General features: G+C 39.3%; 1 non-coding gene across 1 annotated transcript; it reads left to right on the top strand.

The window, feature by feature from the left end:
• Nucleotides 1-749: 749 nt before the first annotated feature.
• Nucleotides 750-885, top strand: LOC126031481 (small nucleolar RNA SNORA51). Its single transcript, XR_007503345.1, has one exon. It is a non-coding gene; the product is annotated as a small nucleolar RNA SNORA51 (small nucleolar RNA).
• The last annotated feature ends 11529 nt before the right edge of the window (nt 886-12414 follow it).

Here is a 12414-nt window from a genome sequence, read left to right as displayed (position 1 = left end):
AGTCCATCTAGAGCAATGGTCCTCAAACTACGGCCCGAGGGCCACATATTGTATTTATTCCCATTTTGTTTCTTCACTTCTAAATAAATGCAGTGTGCATAGAAATTTGTTCATAATTTTTGTTTTTACTATAATCTGGCCCTCCAACAGTCTGAAGGACAGTGAAGTGGCCCCCTGTTTAAAATGTTTGAGGATCTAGAGGCTATAAATATCCATTTAAAAAAAGAAAGGGAAGAAAGAAGAAAAACATAACAAAAAACAAACAAAATAAGCAAAAGACCAGCAACTACCAAGAAAAGCACAACAGCAACAACAACAACAACAACAAAATAACAACCACAAGAACAAAAAAAAAGAAAATAATAAAAAAGAGAAAAAGAAAAAGGAGAAAGAAGGAGAGCTGGTGTGGCAAGGTTTTGTGCTTTTTTCTTTTCCTTTTGCATAGGCACAGAAATTATTGGGGAAATTAGAAAGGGAATTCCCTTGGCCTAGGAGATACAGAGTTTCTCCACCCTTGAAGAATACTGTCATGGGAATAACTACAGGCTCTGAACACACCCATTATCAAACCCCAAGGTCTTTTTATAGAACCATAATTTGAAAAGTCTTACGTAAAAGTACTTCTTAAGGAAGTAGAAAGCCTGTCTAGAGTGCAGGCCAGTGTGGGGTGGGGAGGAAGGACACTTGGGATATTGGTCATGAAAATGTTGCACTGGTGAAGGATTTTATATATATATAAAGAAAAGATAGGCCTCCCAATTCTTACCACAGGCTGTGTTCTTTACACTGACTGTATAGAAAGAGGAGGTACAGTAAATACACCCCATATACACCTCAACCCAGGCCCTTTGCCTGGTCTGTATTGTGAAATGGAGGATGACAAAAAAATGAAAATTCTTAAACATTCTTACACCAAGTCTGTAATAAGCATCTATCCAAGTTAGTTTTCCACCTACTAATGTATTAGTGTATACAAAGACACTAGAGCAATTTTGCAATTGGCAAACATTCACTAGGATAGCTGAGAATTTTTAAAACTCTAACAACATTATGAATTTCCCTGAAATTGTGCAAACTAATATCAAATATTAAAATATTAAAGTTAGATACAAAATATTGTTTGCAGTGCGACTTAGAACAAAACAAAAAGATCCAAACACATCTTAACCAGCAATATAGTGACCATGCAAATAGGGCCAAGAGATTAACCTCAGAGAAAGTTACAAGAGGTTCTGAAAGCAACTTCTCCTCCATTGGGCTTTGGCTGGGCTCAGATCCTCCATCTTCTCCATCTTCTGTGGTGTCTGCTGACGTCTTCTGGAGAAGCTGCTGCAGGTCCGAGGGCTGTGGTCCTGGCAAAAAGTGCTTCTGGTAGAGGAAAAATGGTAGACGTCGGCATCTGGGATACTGCCCAGAGACTTCAACTCTCTCCCCTTCACTGCCTGCTTCTGTCCTGCCTGAGGGCGCATCTGTCATCATTAGGGATGGGGTATCTGAATGAGTCCAGGGGATGCATTGTCAGATCCTATGTCGATTGGGGAATATCTATCTACTACCTTTCACTGGCATTCTACCAGGTCCAGATACATTAACAGCTGTCTCCTTTCACAACATCAAACTTCACAGTCTCACCATCATGAACTCTACACAGAAACTTCCTGGGATTATTTCTCTTAATAGCTGTCCAGTGAACAAAGACATCTTCTTTGGTGTCATTTCTGTTGATAAATTCAGAACCATTCCAGACATTGAACCATTTGAAAGTGCCCAGGACTTGGGTTGCCAGCACCGGTTTGTCCACCTGACTCAGTACTTGGGACCCAGGGGAATCTCTGATTGAGCCATTTTCAGACTCTAAGGCTGTAGAGATGGTAGCTGGCTCATCATTCTGGGAGATGAAGGTATCTCTGGTTTAGTGCAAGTAGTAAACAATAAATTATCAGCCCTGGGAAGGCCTTTAGATCAAGAACTCATCACCACTGGGAAGGCACCCTTCCTCTCTTGGGGCTTGTATGTAGGAGAATGTTTAGGAAGCCTGGCTGTAAAGTCCAGATTGAGATATGCAGGTAGATGGACCAGAGCAACATCAAGCCGTTCAGAACAGGAGCCATGTTTACCAATGTTCCACTGTCGTGGGGATAATCCACCAAAGGGTCAAGTTTCTCACGATTGTTGTGGTCTTCTCGGGTGTCTGGGTCTTGTGTCACTGTTATGCTCCAATTATGAAATAAAAATATAAATCCATGCGTTGGTGAGGCCGCATACACAATGGAATACTATGTAGCTGTAAAAGAAATGACTCATGCAGTTTGCTACACAGTGAATCATACTGAGTAAAAACAGAGCAAGAAGAACAAATACGACACGCCTCCAGCACGCTCCAAGTGCCCAGGCGGGCACAGAAGCAGGAGATCCATCACCAGCTTGGAAAGGGGAGATCGGGAGAGGGGTGAGCACTCCAGCGCCCCAGTCACCAAGAAGATCCAGCTGCAAAGTGAAAAACTGGGGCCATCCTACAACACAGGCAGCAAAGTCATACCCTCCTCTTGAACTTCGCCTCAGCAGGCCCGCAATGAAGACAGGAAATAGGGCGGGTCTCCAGAACGTGAAAACCGGCGGGCTTTCGCAGAAGCCAGCTGCCCTGTTTGGGACATCAGGCAGGGAAAAGCCACGAATCTGCACCCGCCCAGTGGAGTCCAACTGTGAGTGCTCCTTGTAAATGTTTCTCTACTGTCCTCTTGCGTGAAACTCTTGGGAGTGGGGCAAAAGAGGCTCCAGCAGAGCACGGCCGCTCCGCTTCGCTACGCGGCCGTGCGCTCTTTCTAAGAAAAGAACACCATCGTAACAAGAAGAAAAAATCACACTAAGAACTGAGCTATAACACAGAAGCAAGCATTCCTCTTCGTACTGTCTTCTCCGTTGAATGCTTGGGCCTAAGATTTGATCCAGTGTGAGGCTTCACCCACGGAGGACTCCCCTCCCTTAGAGACAAGTCAGCCCATCCAGAAAGGGCGGAGCCAGAGAAGTGTGCTGCCTACATCATATAGCCAATGAATACCACCACAACACGTAGAAAAACCCAAAATACAAGTGTGACAATGGGGAAACAACGCAGGCCAGCATCAGACATAGAGAATGAAGAGGACAATTCTGATGACCAGATAATGGCCAACCAACTAATCAACCTCTCAGATAAGGACTTTAGACTAGCAATATGGAATATGTTCAAAGAACTCAAAGAAACCATGAATCGAGTTGAACAGAACACTAATAAGAACCAAGAAAATATGAAGACAGAAATCACAAAACTCCAAACTGAAATAACATATCAATTAACAGGCCTGAAAAAGTCAGTAAACGAAGTGAATGACAAAATGGATAAGCTCTGGGACAGGGTATCAGAAGCTGAGAATAGACTTGGTGCTGTGGAAGATGAGATACATAACAATTCCATACAGCAGGAGAGATTGGACAAAAAACTTAAAGCAAATGAGCAGACAACGGAAAAATTAGTCAAAGAATGGGAACAGATGAAAATAGAAGTCTATGATAAGATCAACAGAAACAACTTAAGAATCATTGGAGTCCCAGAGACCCAGGAAGAAAATTCCCAGGAAGAATCAATGGTCAAGAACATCATTAAAGAGAAACTTCCAGAGCTAAAGATTATAGGTGATCAAATCCTACATGCTCGAAGAGTACCAACCAAAAGAGACCCCAAAAAAAACACCCCAAGACACATCCTAGTCACAATGACAAATCCCACAGATAGAGACAGAATTCTGAAAACAGCAAGATCAAAAGGGGAAATTACGTTCAAGCAAGCGTCCTTGAGATTTACAGCAGACCTGTCACCAGAAACAACAATGCCAGAAAGCAGTGGTGGGATATTGTGACAAGACTGAATGAAATGAATGCTTCACCCAGAATACTATACCCAGCAAAACTCACTTTCCGATTTGATGGAAGAATACATGGTTTCACAGACAAAAAGCAGCTCAGAAACTTTACAGACTCCAAACCAGTCTTAAGAGAAAAACTGAAAGACCTAATTTAAGACAAGACTAACCAAGAGACACACCAAATTTCGATATAAAGATGGAATTAACTCCCAGGACAATTCTTTCTCTCAATGTCAATGGACTAAATGCACCAGTCAAGAGACACAGAGTGGCTAAATGGATCAAAAAACTCAATCCAACCTTCTGCTGCCTACAAGAAACACACCTGAATAGTCAGAACAAACATAGACTCAAAATAAAAGGCTGGAGAAAAATTGTCCAAGCAAACAACACCCATAAAAAAGCTGGAGTGGCCATACTAATATCAGATAATGCAAACTTTATACTCAGGAAGGTTGTAAGGGACAAAGATGGACATTTTATATTAATCAAGGGGTATGTAGAGCAGGAAGAAATAACTCTCCTAAACATATATGCACCGAATGAGGGGCCAGCAAAATATTTAATACAACTGTTGACAAATCTGAAAAATAATATCAATAACAACACAATAATTGTGGGGGACCTCAACACGGCTTTGTCAACACTGGATAGGTCAACCAGACTGAAACCCAACAAGAATATACTAGACCTGAGGAGAGAATTGGAAGAAAGAGGCTTAGTGGATATATATAGGACACTCCACCCCCAGAAACCTGGATACACATTCTTCTCCAATGTACATGGGACATTCTCCAGGATAGACTACATGCTGGCACATAAAACATACCTCCATAATATCAAGAGGATAGAAATTTTGCAGACTGCCTTTGCCGACCACAAGGCTCTGAAATTATTTGTGAATTCCAAAGGGACTCAGAAGAAAAACCTTAACACCTGGAAGTTAAACAGCCTCATACTCAATAACCAGTGGGTCCGAGATGAAATCAAGGAGGAAATCAAAAGGTTCCTGGAAACAAATGACAATCAAGACACAAACTATCAGAACTTATGGGACACAGCAAAAGCAGTACTGAGAGGAAAATTTATAGCTTTGCAAGCACACATCAGGAAGGAAGAAGGAGCTTACCTGAGTAGCCTAATGACACAGCTAATAGAACTTGAAAATGCTCAACAAAAGGACCCAAAAATAGGAAGACAGAAGGAAATAACAAAGCTGAGAGCAGAAATCAATGAAGTGGAAACCCAAAAAACAATCCGAAAGATCAACGAAAGCAGAAGTTGGTTCTTTGAAAATATAAACAAGATTGATAGACCACTGGCAAACCTAACAAAGAAAGAGAGAGAGAGAAACTTGATAACTCGTATTAGGAATGAAAAAGGAGAGATCACTACTGATATGAGAGAGATTCAGAGGGTAATCAGAAACTACTTTGAGAAACTCTACGCCACTAAAAATGAGAACCTGGAAGAAATGGATAAATTCTTGGACTCTTATATTCTTCCACAGTTGAAGAAAGAGGATGTAGCATATCTAAACAACCCCATCACCATTGATGAAATTAGAATGGTAATCAAAGGTCTGCCGAAAAACAAAAGCCCAGGCCCAGATGGATTCACTAATGAATTCTTTCAAACTTTGCAAGAGGAACTACTACCAATCCTGGCAAGACTCTTTCATGAAATTGAACAAACGGAAACACTTCCAAATAGCTTTTATGAAGCCAACATCACCTTGATACCTAAACCAGACAGAGATGCTACAAAAAAAGAAAATTACAGACCAATATCGCTGATGAATGCAGATGCAAAGATCCTCAACAAAATCCTGGCAAATAGGATTCAATGCCTCATTAAGAAGATCATCCACTATGATCAAGTAGGTTTCATCCCAGGAATGCAAGGCTGGTTTAACATCCGTAAATCTATCAACATCATACACAACATCAATAACAAGAAAAATAAAAACCACATGATGATATCAATAGATGCAGAGAAAGCATTTGATAAGGTACAACACCCATTCTTGATCAAAACTCTCAGCAAGATGGGAATGGAAGGAACCTTTCTCAATCTAGTTGAAGCCATCTACCACAAGCCAACGGCAAATATTATCCTCAACGGAGAAAAACTAAAATCCTTCCCTCTAAATTCTGGTACAAGACAAGGCTGTCCTCTCTCACCACTCCTATTCAACATAGCACTGGAAGTACTTGCTATAGCGATTAGGCAAGAAAAAGATATCAAGGGAATCCAGATAGGTAAGGAAGAAGTCAAGCTCTCACTGTTTGCAGATGACATGATACTCTACTTAGAAAACCCTAAAGACTCTACCAAAAAGCTTCTAGAAACAATAGACTCATATAGCAAGGTGGCAGGCTACAAAATTAACACACAAAAATCAATGGCCTTTCTATACACCAACAGTAATAAGGAAGAAATGGACATTAAGAAAACAACCCCATTCACAATAGTGCCACACAAACTCAAATATCTTGGAATCAACTTGACTAAAAATGTGAAGGACCTATACAGAGAAAACTATAAAACTCTGCTCCAAGAAATAAGAGAGGACACGCGGAAATGGAAATGCATACCCTGCTCGTGGATTGGCAGGATTAACATCATCAAAATGGCAATACTCCCCAAGGCATTATACAGATTTAATGCTATCCCTCTAAAGATACCCATGACATTCTTCAAAGAAGTGGATCAGACACTTTTGAAATTCATTTGGAACAATAAACACCCTCGAATAGCCAAAGCAATCATTGGGAAAAAGAATATGGGAGGAATTACTTTCCCCAACTTTAAACTGTACTACAAAGCAATAGTTATCAAAACAGCATGGTATTGGAATAAGGACAGGCCCTCAGATCAGTGGAGTAGGCTTGAATACTCAGAAAATTTTCCCCAGACATACAATCAACTAATTTTTGATAAAGGAGCAGGAAACCCTAAATGGAGCAGGGAAAGCCTCTTCAACAAGTGGTGTTGGCACAATTGGATAGCTGCTTGCAAAAAATTGAACTTAGACCCCCAGCTATCATCATGTACGAAGGTAAAATCCAAATGGATTAAAGACCTCAATATCAGCCCCAAAACCATAAGATATATAGAACAGCACATAGGCAAGACACTCCAGGACATTACAGGCATCTTCAAGGAGGAAACTGCACTCTCCAAGCAAGTGAAAGCAGAGATTAACAGATGGGAATATATTAAGCTGAGAAGCTTCTGCACCTCAAAGGAAATAGTGCCCAGGATACAAGAGCCACCCACTGAGTGGGAGAAACTATTCACCCAATACCCATCCTATAAGGGGCTAATCTCCAAAATATACAAGGCACTGACAGAACTTTACAAGAAAAAAACATCTAATCCCATCAAAAAATGGGGAGAAGAAATGAACAGACACTTTGACAAAAAAGAAATACAAATGGCCAAAAGACACATGAAAAAGTGCTCCACATCACTAATCATCAGGGAGATGCAAATCAAAACAACGATGAGATACCACCTCACACCACAGAGAATGGCACACATCACAAAGAATGAGAATAAACAGTGTTGGCGGGGATGTGGAGAGAAAGGAACTCTTATCCACTGCTGGTGGGAATGCCGTCTAGTTCAACCTTTATGGAAAGCGATATGGAGATTCCTCCAAAAACTGGAAATCGAGCTCCCATATGATCCAGCTATACCACTCCTAGGAATATACCCTAAGAACACAAAAATACAGTACAAAAACCCCTTCCTTACACCCATATTCATTGCAGCACTATTTACCATAGCAAGACTCTGGAAACAACCAAGATGCCCTTCAACAGATGAATGGCTAAAGAAACTGTGGTACATATACACAATGGAATATTATGCAGCTGTCAGGAGAGATGAAGTCATGAAATTTTCCTATACATGGATGTACACGGAATCTATTATGCTGAGTGAAATAAGCCAGAGAGAGAGAAAAAAACACAGAATGGTCTCACTCATCTATGGGTTTTAAGAAAAATGAAAGACATTCTTGCAATAATAATTTTTAGACACAAAAGAGAAAAGAGCTGGAAGTTCCAGCTCACCACAGGAAGCTCACCACAAAGAGTGATGAGTTTAACTAGAGAAATAACTACATTCTGAACTTTCCTAATAATGAGAATGTATGAGGGAAATGGAGAGCCTGTTTAAAGTACAGGCAGGGGTTAGGTGGGGAGGAGGGAGACTTGGGACATTGGTGGTGGGAATGTTGCACTGGTGATGGGTGGCGTTCTTTACATGACTGAAACCCAAACACAATCATGTATGTAATCAAGGTGTTTAAATAAAATTAAAAAAAGAATTTAAAAAAAAAAAGAAGAACAAATACTATACGTTCTCATTCATCTATGATGTACAGGGAAACAGAACAAAATTATGGACAATATTATTGCCTAATAGCAAACACTGAATACAGAACTGAGAACACCAGATTCATAGCCGGGTATGGGGAAGGGAGGAAATGATGGATTGGAGGAGACATAGGAGCACGAGTGAGGGTTCTTTGGTACTGTGGAGTTAACTGCATACATCAAGACCATAAATATCGGCACAATTCGTAAATATGCTCAAACTATAATATAAACTATATAATATGTGTGACTGAATACAATGACACAGTAAATACCTTCACATATAACTTTTAGGAGGATAACTCAAATAATACTTAGAAGACTCGGGGATACTTGGCCTACTATGCCCTATAATTCAGTAAGTGGGTCAGTGGTGTTAGAGACCAGTTGGGTTAGAGACCACTGGAACTACACCAGGCAGTACTTAGGGGAGAGAATGCTGCCAGGGATCAAATTCAGAATCATGGGCATGACACAAGGAATGTTCTCTAATCCTTTAAATTATCTACTCAGTTCTACATATAACTTTTTAAGAAAATTTGTATATGCATTATGTTTCCTATGACTTTCCTTTTGGTATAATTTCAAGCATTATTTACTATTTCCATCAAGATTACTGTAGTAATCTATATTTAACTAACTGTAAGGTCAGTGTTGAATGACTATTAGAGACCACATATTTGATGGCTATCAAGCACATTTGACAATAAATCTACCCTGTTTTACTCTGCAATGATATTTCATTAGGGCGATTAGTGAAAACTGTCATGGAGTAATTGTCAGTGGTGAACAATCATAATTTACTATTAATTAATCACTTGATCAGAATTACATACTATTATCTTGACAGATGTTTAAAAGGTAAAAAGTAAATGAAGGACAAGCTAATGTATTTACTTTGTTTTTGGGGGGCCATACTAAGAAGTGCTCAGGGCTTACTCTTAGCTTTGTGCTAAGGGATCACTGCTAATGAGCTTGGGGGACCATATCTGTGGCAGGGGATTGAACATGGGTTAACCACATGCAAGGCAAGCTCTCTACCTACTGGAGACTCCAGTCTCCAAGATAACAAATTGAAAGATTTATAAATATGTTGTATTGGGTCATGACAAGAGTACAATGGGTTAGGGAGCTTGACTTTCATGTGCTAGAACTGGGTTCAATTCCTGGCATTCCATTTTCTCTGAGTCCACCTGGAGTGATCCCTGAACACAGAACCAGGAGTAAGTTCTGAGTACCCAAAATCAACAACAAAAGAACTACTGAGGTAGCCTTTATTTTCCATAGTTTCTATATCAAACAATAAACGTCTCTATTTAACATATTTAATAGAGCTAAAGTCATTTGTCTTATAGTTTGTGCATATTATAGTAACATGACTATGGTAAGAAAACTTTAAGGTCCAGGAAATGTTTACTAGAAAGTCAGTTTCTGCTCTCCAAACTAAATTCCTTGTAGGTATTTAAATTCCAGGACATGTATTCAAATAAAGGAGGCAGCTGACAGCTTCTGCCTTTAACCAAATTCTCTTAGGATTATTGATCATCTCAATAAAATGAAATGATATATTTCTAGAGATTTTTATATCAAGACATGATATCAAAATTTAATTTCAACTAATTGAAACTAGTTGTGCTTACATGACATTGAATTTTTGAATTAAGGGCCAGAGTAATCATTCAAAGGGCTTTGCATGGTGTAAGTATGAATTTAATACCTGGCACCACATGGTCCCTGAAGTACTGATGAGAATAACCTTTGAACACTGATTTGGTAGTAACCACTGTGTACTTCTTGGTATGATCCTCAAACCAAATGAACAAACAAACAAGTCTCCAAAATTCTGAATTCAAAGAAATTATGGTGATTACTGTTTACTTTTAAGTAGAAGCTCAAATTACAATGGGAAAATTTAGTTTTGTTTCTGACGATGTATGTTCCTCTCTGATTTTTTTGCTCTCTCTTTCAGAATTGAAACTAAAGGTAAATGATGTGTCACAGGTAAATGACAGTTTGTAAATGCCAAGGAGAAAAGAGACATAGGTTGAGTTGTCTCTAGGAGGAGAATGGGACAGTACACCAAGATTGTTATAGCAGAGACATGACAACTCTCTGCTGGAGCAAGATCAAACAGAAGGAATTTCTTTCCACTTTTTTTCTCACTATCCTTTTTTAGAATGGAGTCATTGGAGAGCTTACTAGAAATGCAGACGGTTTTAAATTTAGAATCAAAGATGACCTAGTTATTTTTTAAAAGTGCTCTTACGCAATATAACTAAGTTTTGACTGTGGCAAGACAAGAGGGTGTGAGAACCGCCTCAGGTCTCTCATTCCTACTGCCACAGTCACAGTATGGGAGCTGGGTGGTGTTGTTCCTTCTCATGACCCCAGTCACACAGGGTTTTGACGGCTACCACCTTGTTGAGCTGGGAGAGAATGATCCAGGTCTTGGGCTTCTCCCTGGAATTATTGACTTGCTGAGCAGGGTTCCTGGGGCAACTAGCAATAGCAGGAAGATTTGAAAATGAAGAGAAATCTGGAATTCTTAAGTGAAGAGCTTGTTGAATCAGGAGATCTTAACTGAATTAAGTTTGCTTCGAGGGAGAGCTTTCTGTCTAAAAAAGGGATATTTTTCTGTGTAAATTTTGATTTTATGTGCTCCATATTTGCTCCCTCTCCTTCTTAAAAAATTGTCTTTGTTATCTTGTTGTCTTTACCATCTAGTAAGCAATTTCCAGCATTGCTCTTTTGTTGCTCAGGACAGTCCTCTTGGGTGTTCTTCTTACCTCTGTACACTCACTAAAACTCCACCCAACATTGGGTACTCACATTTCCTGCACACTTACTTCCTGATCTTTTCCTTCCTGAATACCTCCCACATCTGCTGCACTAGACAGTTCAATAAGCACTTGTTCACCAATTGAACTATTTATATTAGCTTTGTTCCCTGGTCTAGAATACAGGTTCCTAGATAGTAGAGGCCAAAGGAAAGGAGACATGTCTTCCTCTTTTGTATTCAAAAAAATATCTTTACCATTTGCATGTAATACCTACCTATAAAAATAAGTTTTTAAACTATACATTTTCCTTGCTGGTTTCATATATTTTAAAGAAATAGAAGAAAAACAAAGAAAAAAAGCATTCAGGATGAGGCAGTAAATCTATCATTCCATGTAGTTTTTCAGTCTTTCACCCTGAACAAAAATGATGGTGTTAATAACCTGTCTGGCTTCATACTAATAATAATGTCTTACTTGCTGTAAGGGCTTTTAGATAAGGAAAAAAAAGTTATACTGCAAATTCAAACTGGTACTATTTATTTCAGAGGTTCTTAAATGGGAATAAGCAGTCTCCAGCTATCAAATTTCTAGTCTGAAAAAAATCCATCAGGGCCACTGGACACAGATACCATGGGGGACATCATTCAGACAGTTCATAAAAATAACTTGCTTAACATTTTTAGAAACTGATTCAAGTTGTACTTGTGGCTGTTTCTGTAGTATTATCCAGTAATAACTTGAAAAGAGGCCTGTCACCAGGGCTCTGAGAACTTGGATGCTACAGAAAACCCATAGTTAACATCAAGCTGTAGTTAATAACTCAATAATTAGCCGGGGAGACAGAGCTACTGGAAGGCAGTTAAGATTTAAGAATCAGCCAAGGGTCAAGTGGGCAAACAGGTACTTATCTTCAAACCAGACAAAGAAGCTGGTACAAGAGGAGTCCGAATTCTGTGTTCTATCACTCCAGGCTCACTGACTTTTCACGTACTAGTAGGTAGCATTAAGACAATCTAATAAGGTACTCAAGAATCCCCCTTGTGCTTTGTTCTCCCTTCCAATGACTTTTGGGGAGCAGCATTGTTAGATAAATGTAGACAGAGGAAAAAAAATCATTGGAGAAGGATTATGCATGCATACAGATGTGAATATTGAGAAGGAAAATCATATGAATGATTTGAAGAGTAATTTGGGGAGTTAGTGGGTCTGTGTTATAGAGTGAAACGAATACCAGATGAAGAAGTTACATTTTATTCATTAGTTGCTGAAGATTTTTGAGTAAGAGAGGAGCATTTTGTAAGAATTTCTAATGATGATTGGTAATTTATTAGTGACAGGAATAAG

This window comes from Suncus etruscus, chromosome 1, assembly GCF_024139225.1.
Source record: "Suncus etruscus isolate mSunEtr1 chromosome 1, mSunEtr1.pri.cur, whole genome shotgun sequence".
NCBI classification, from domain to species: domain Eukaryota; kingdom Metazoa; phylum Chordata; class Mammalia; order Eulipotyphla; family Soricidae; genus Suncus; species Suncus etruscus.
This window is presented reverse-complemented; position numbering and strand designations above follow the sequence as displayed.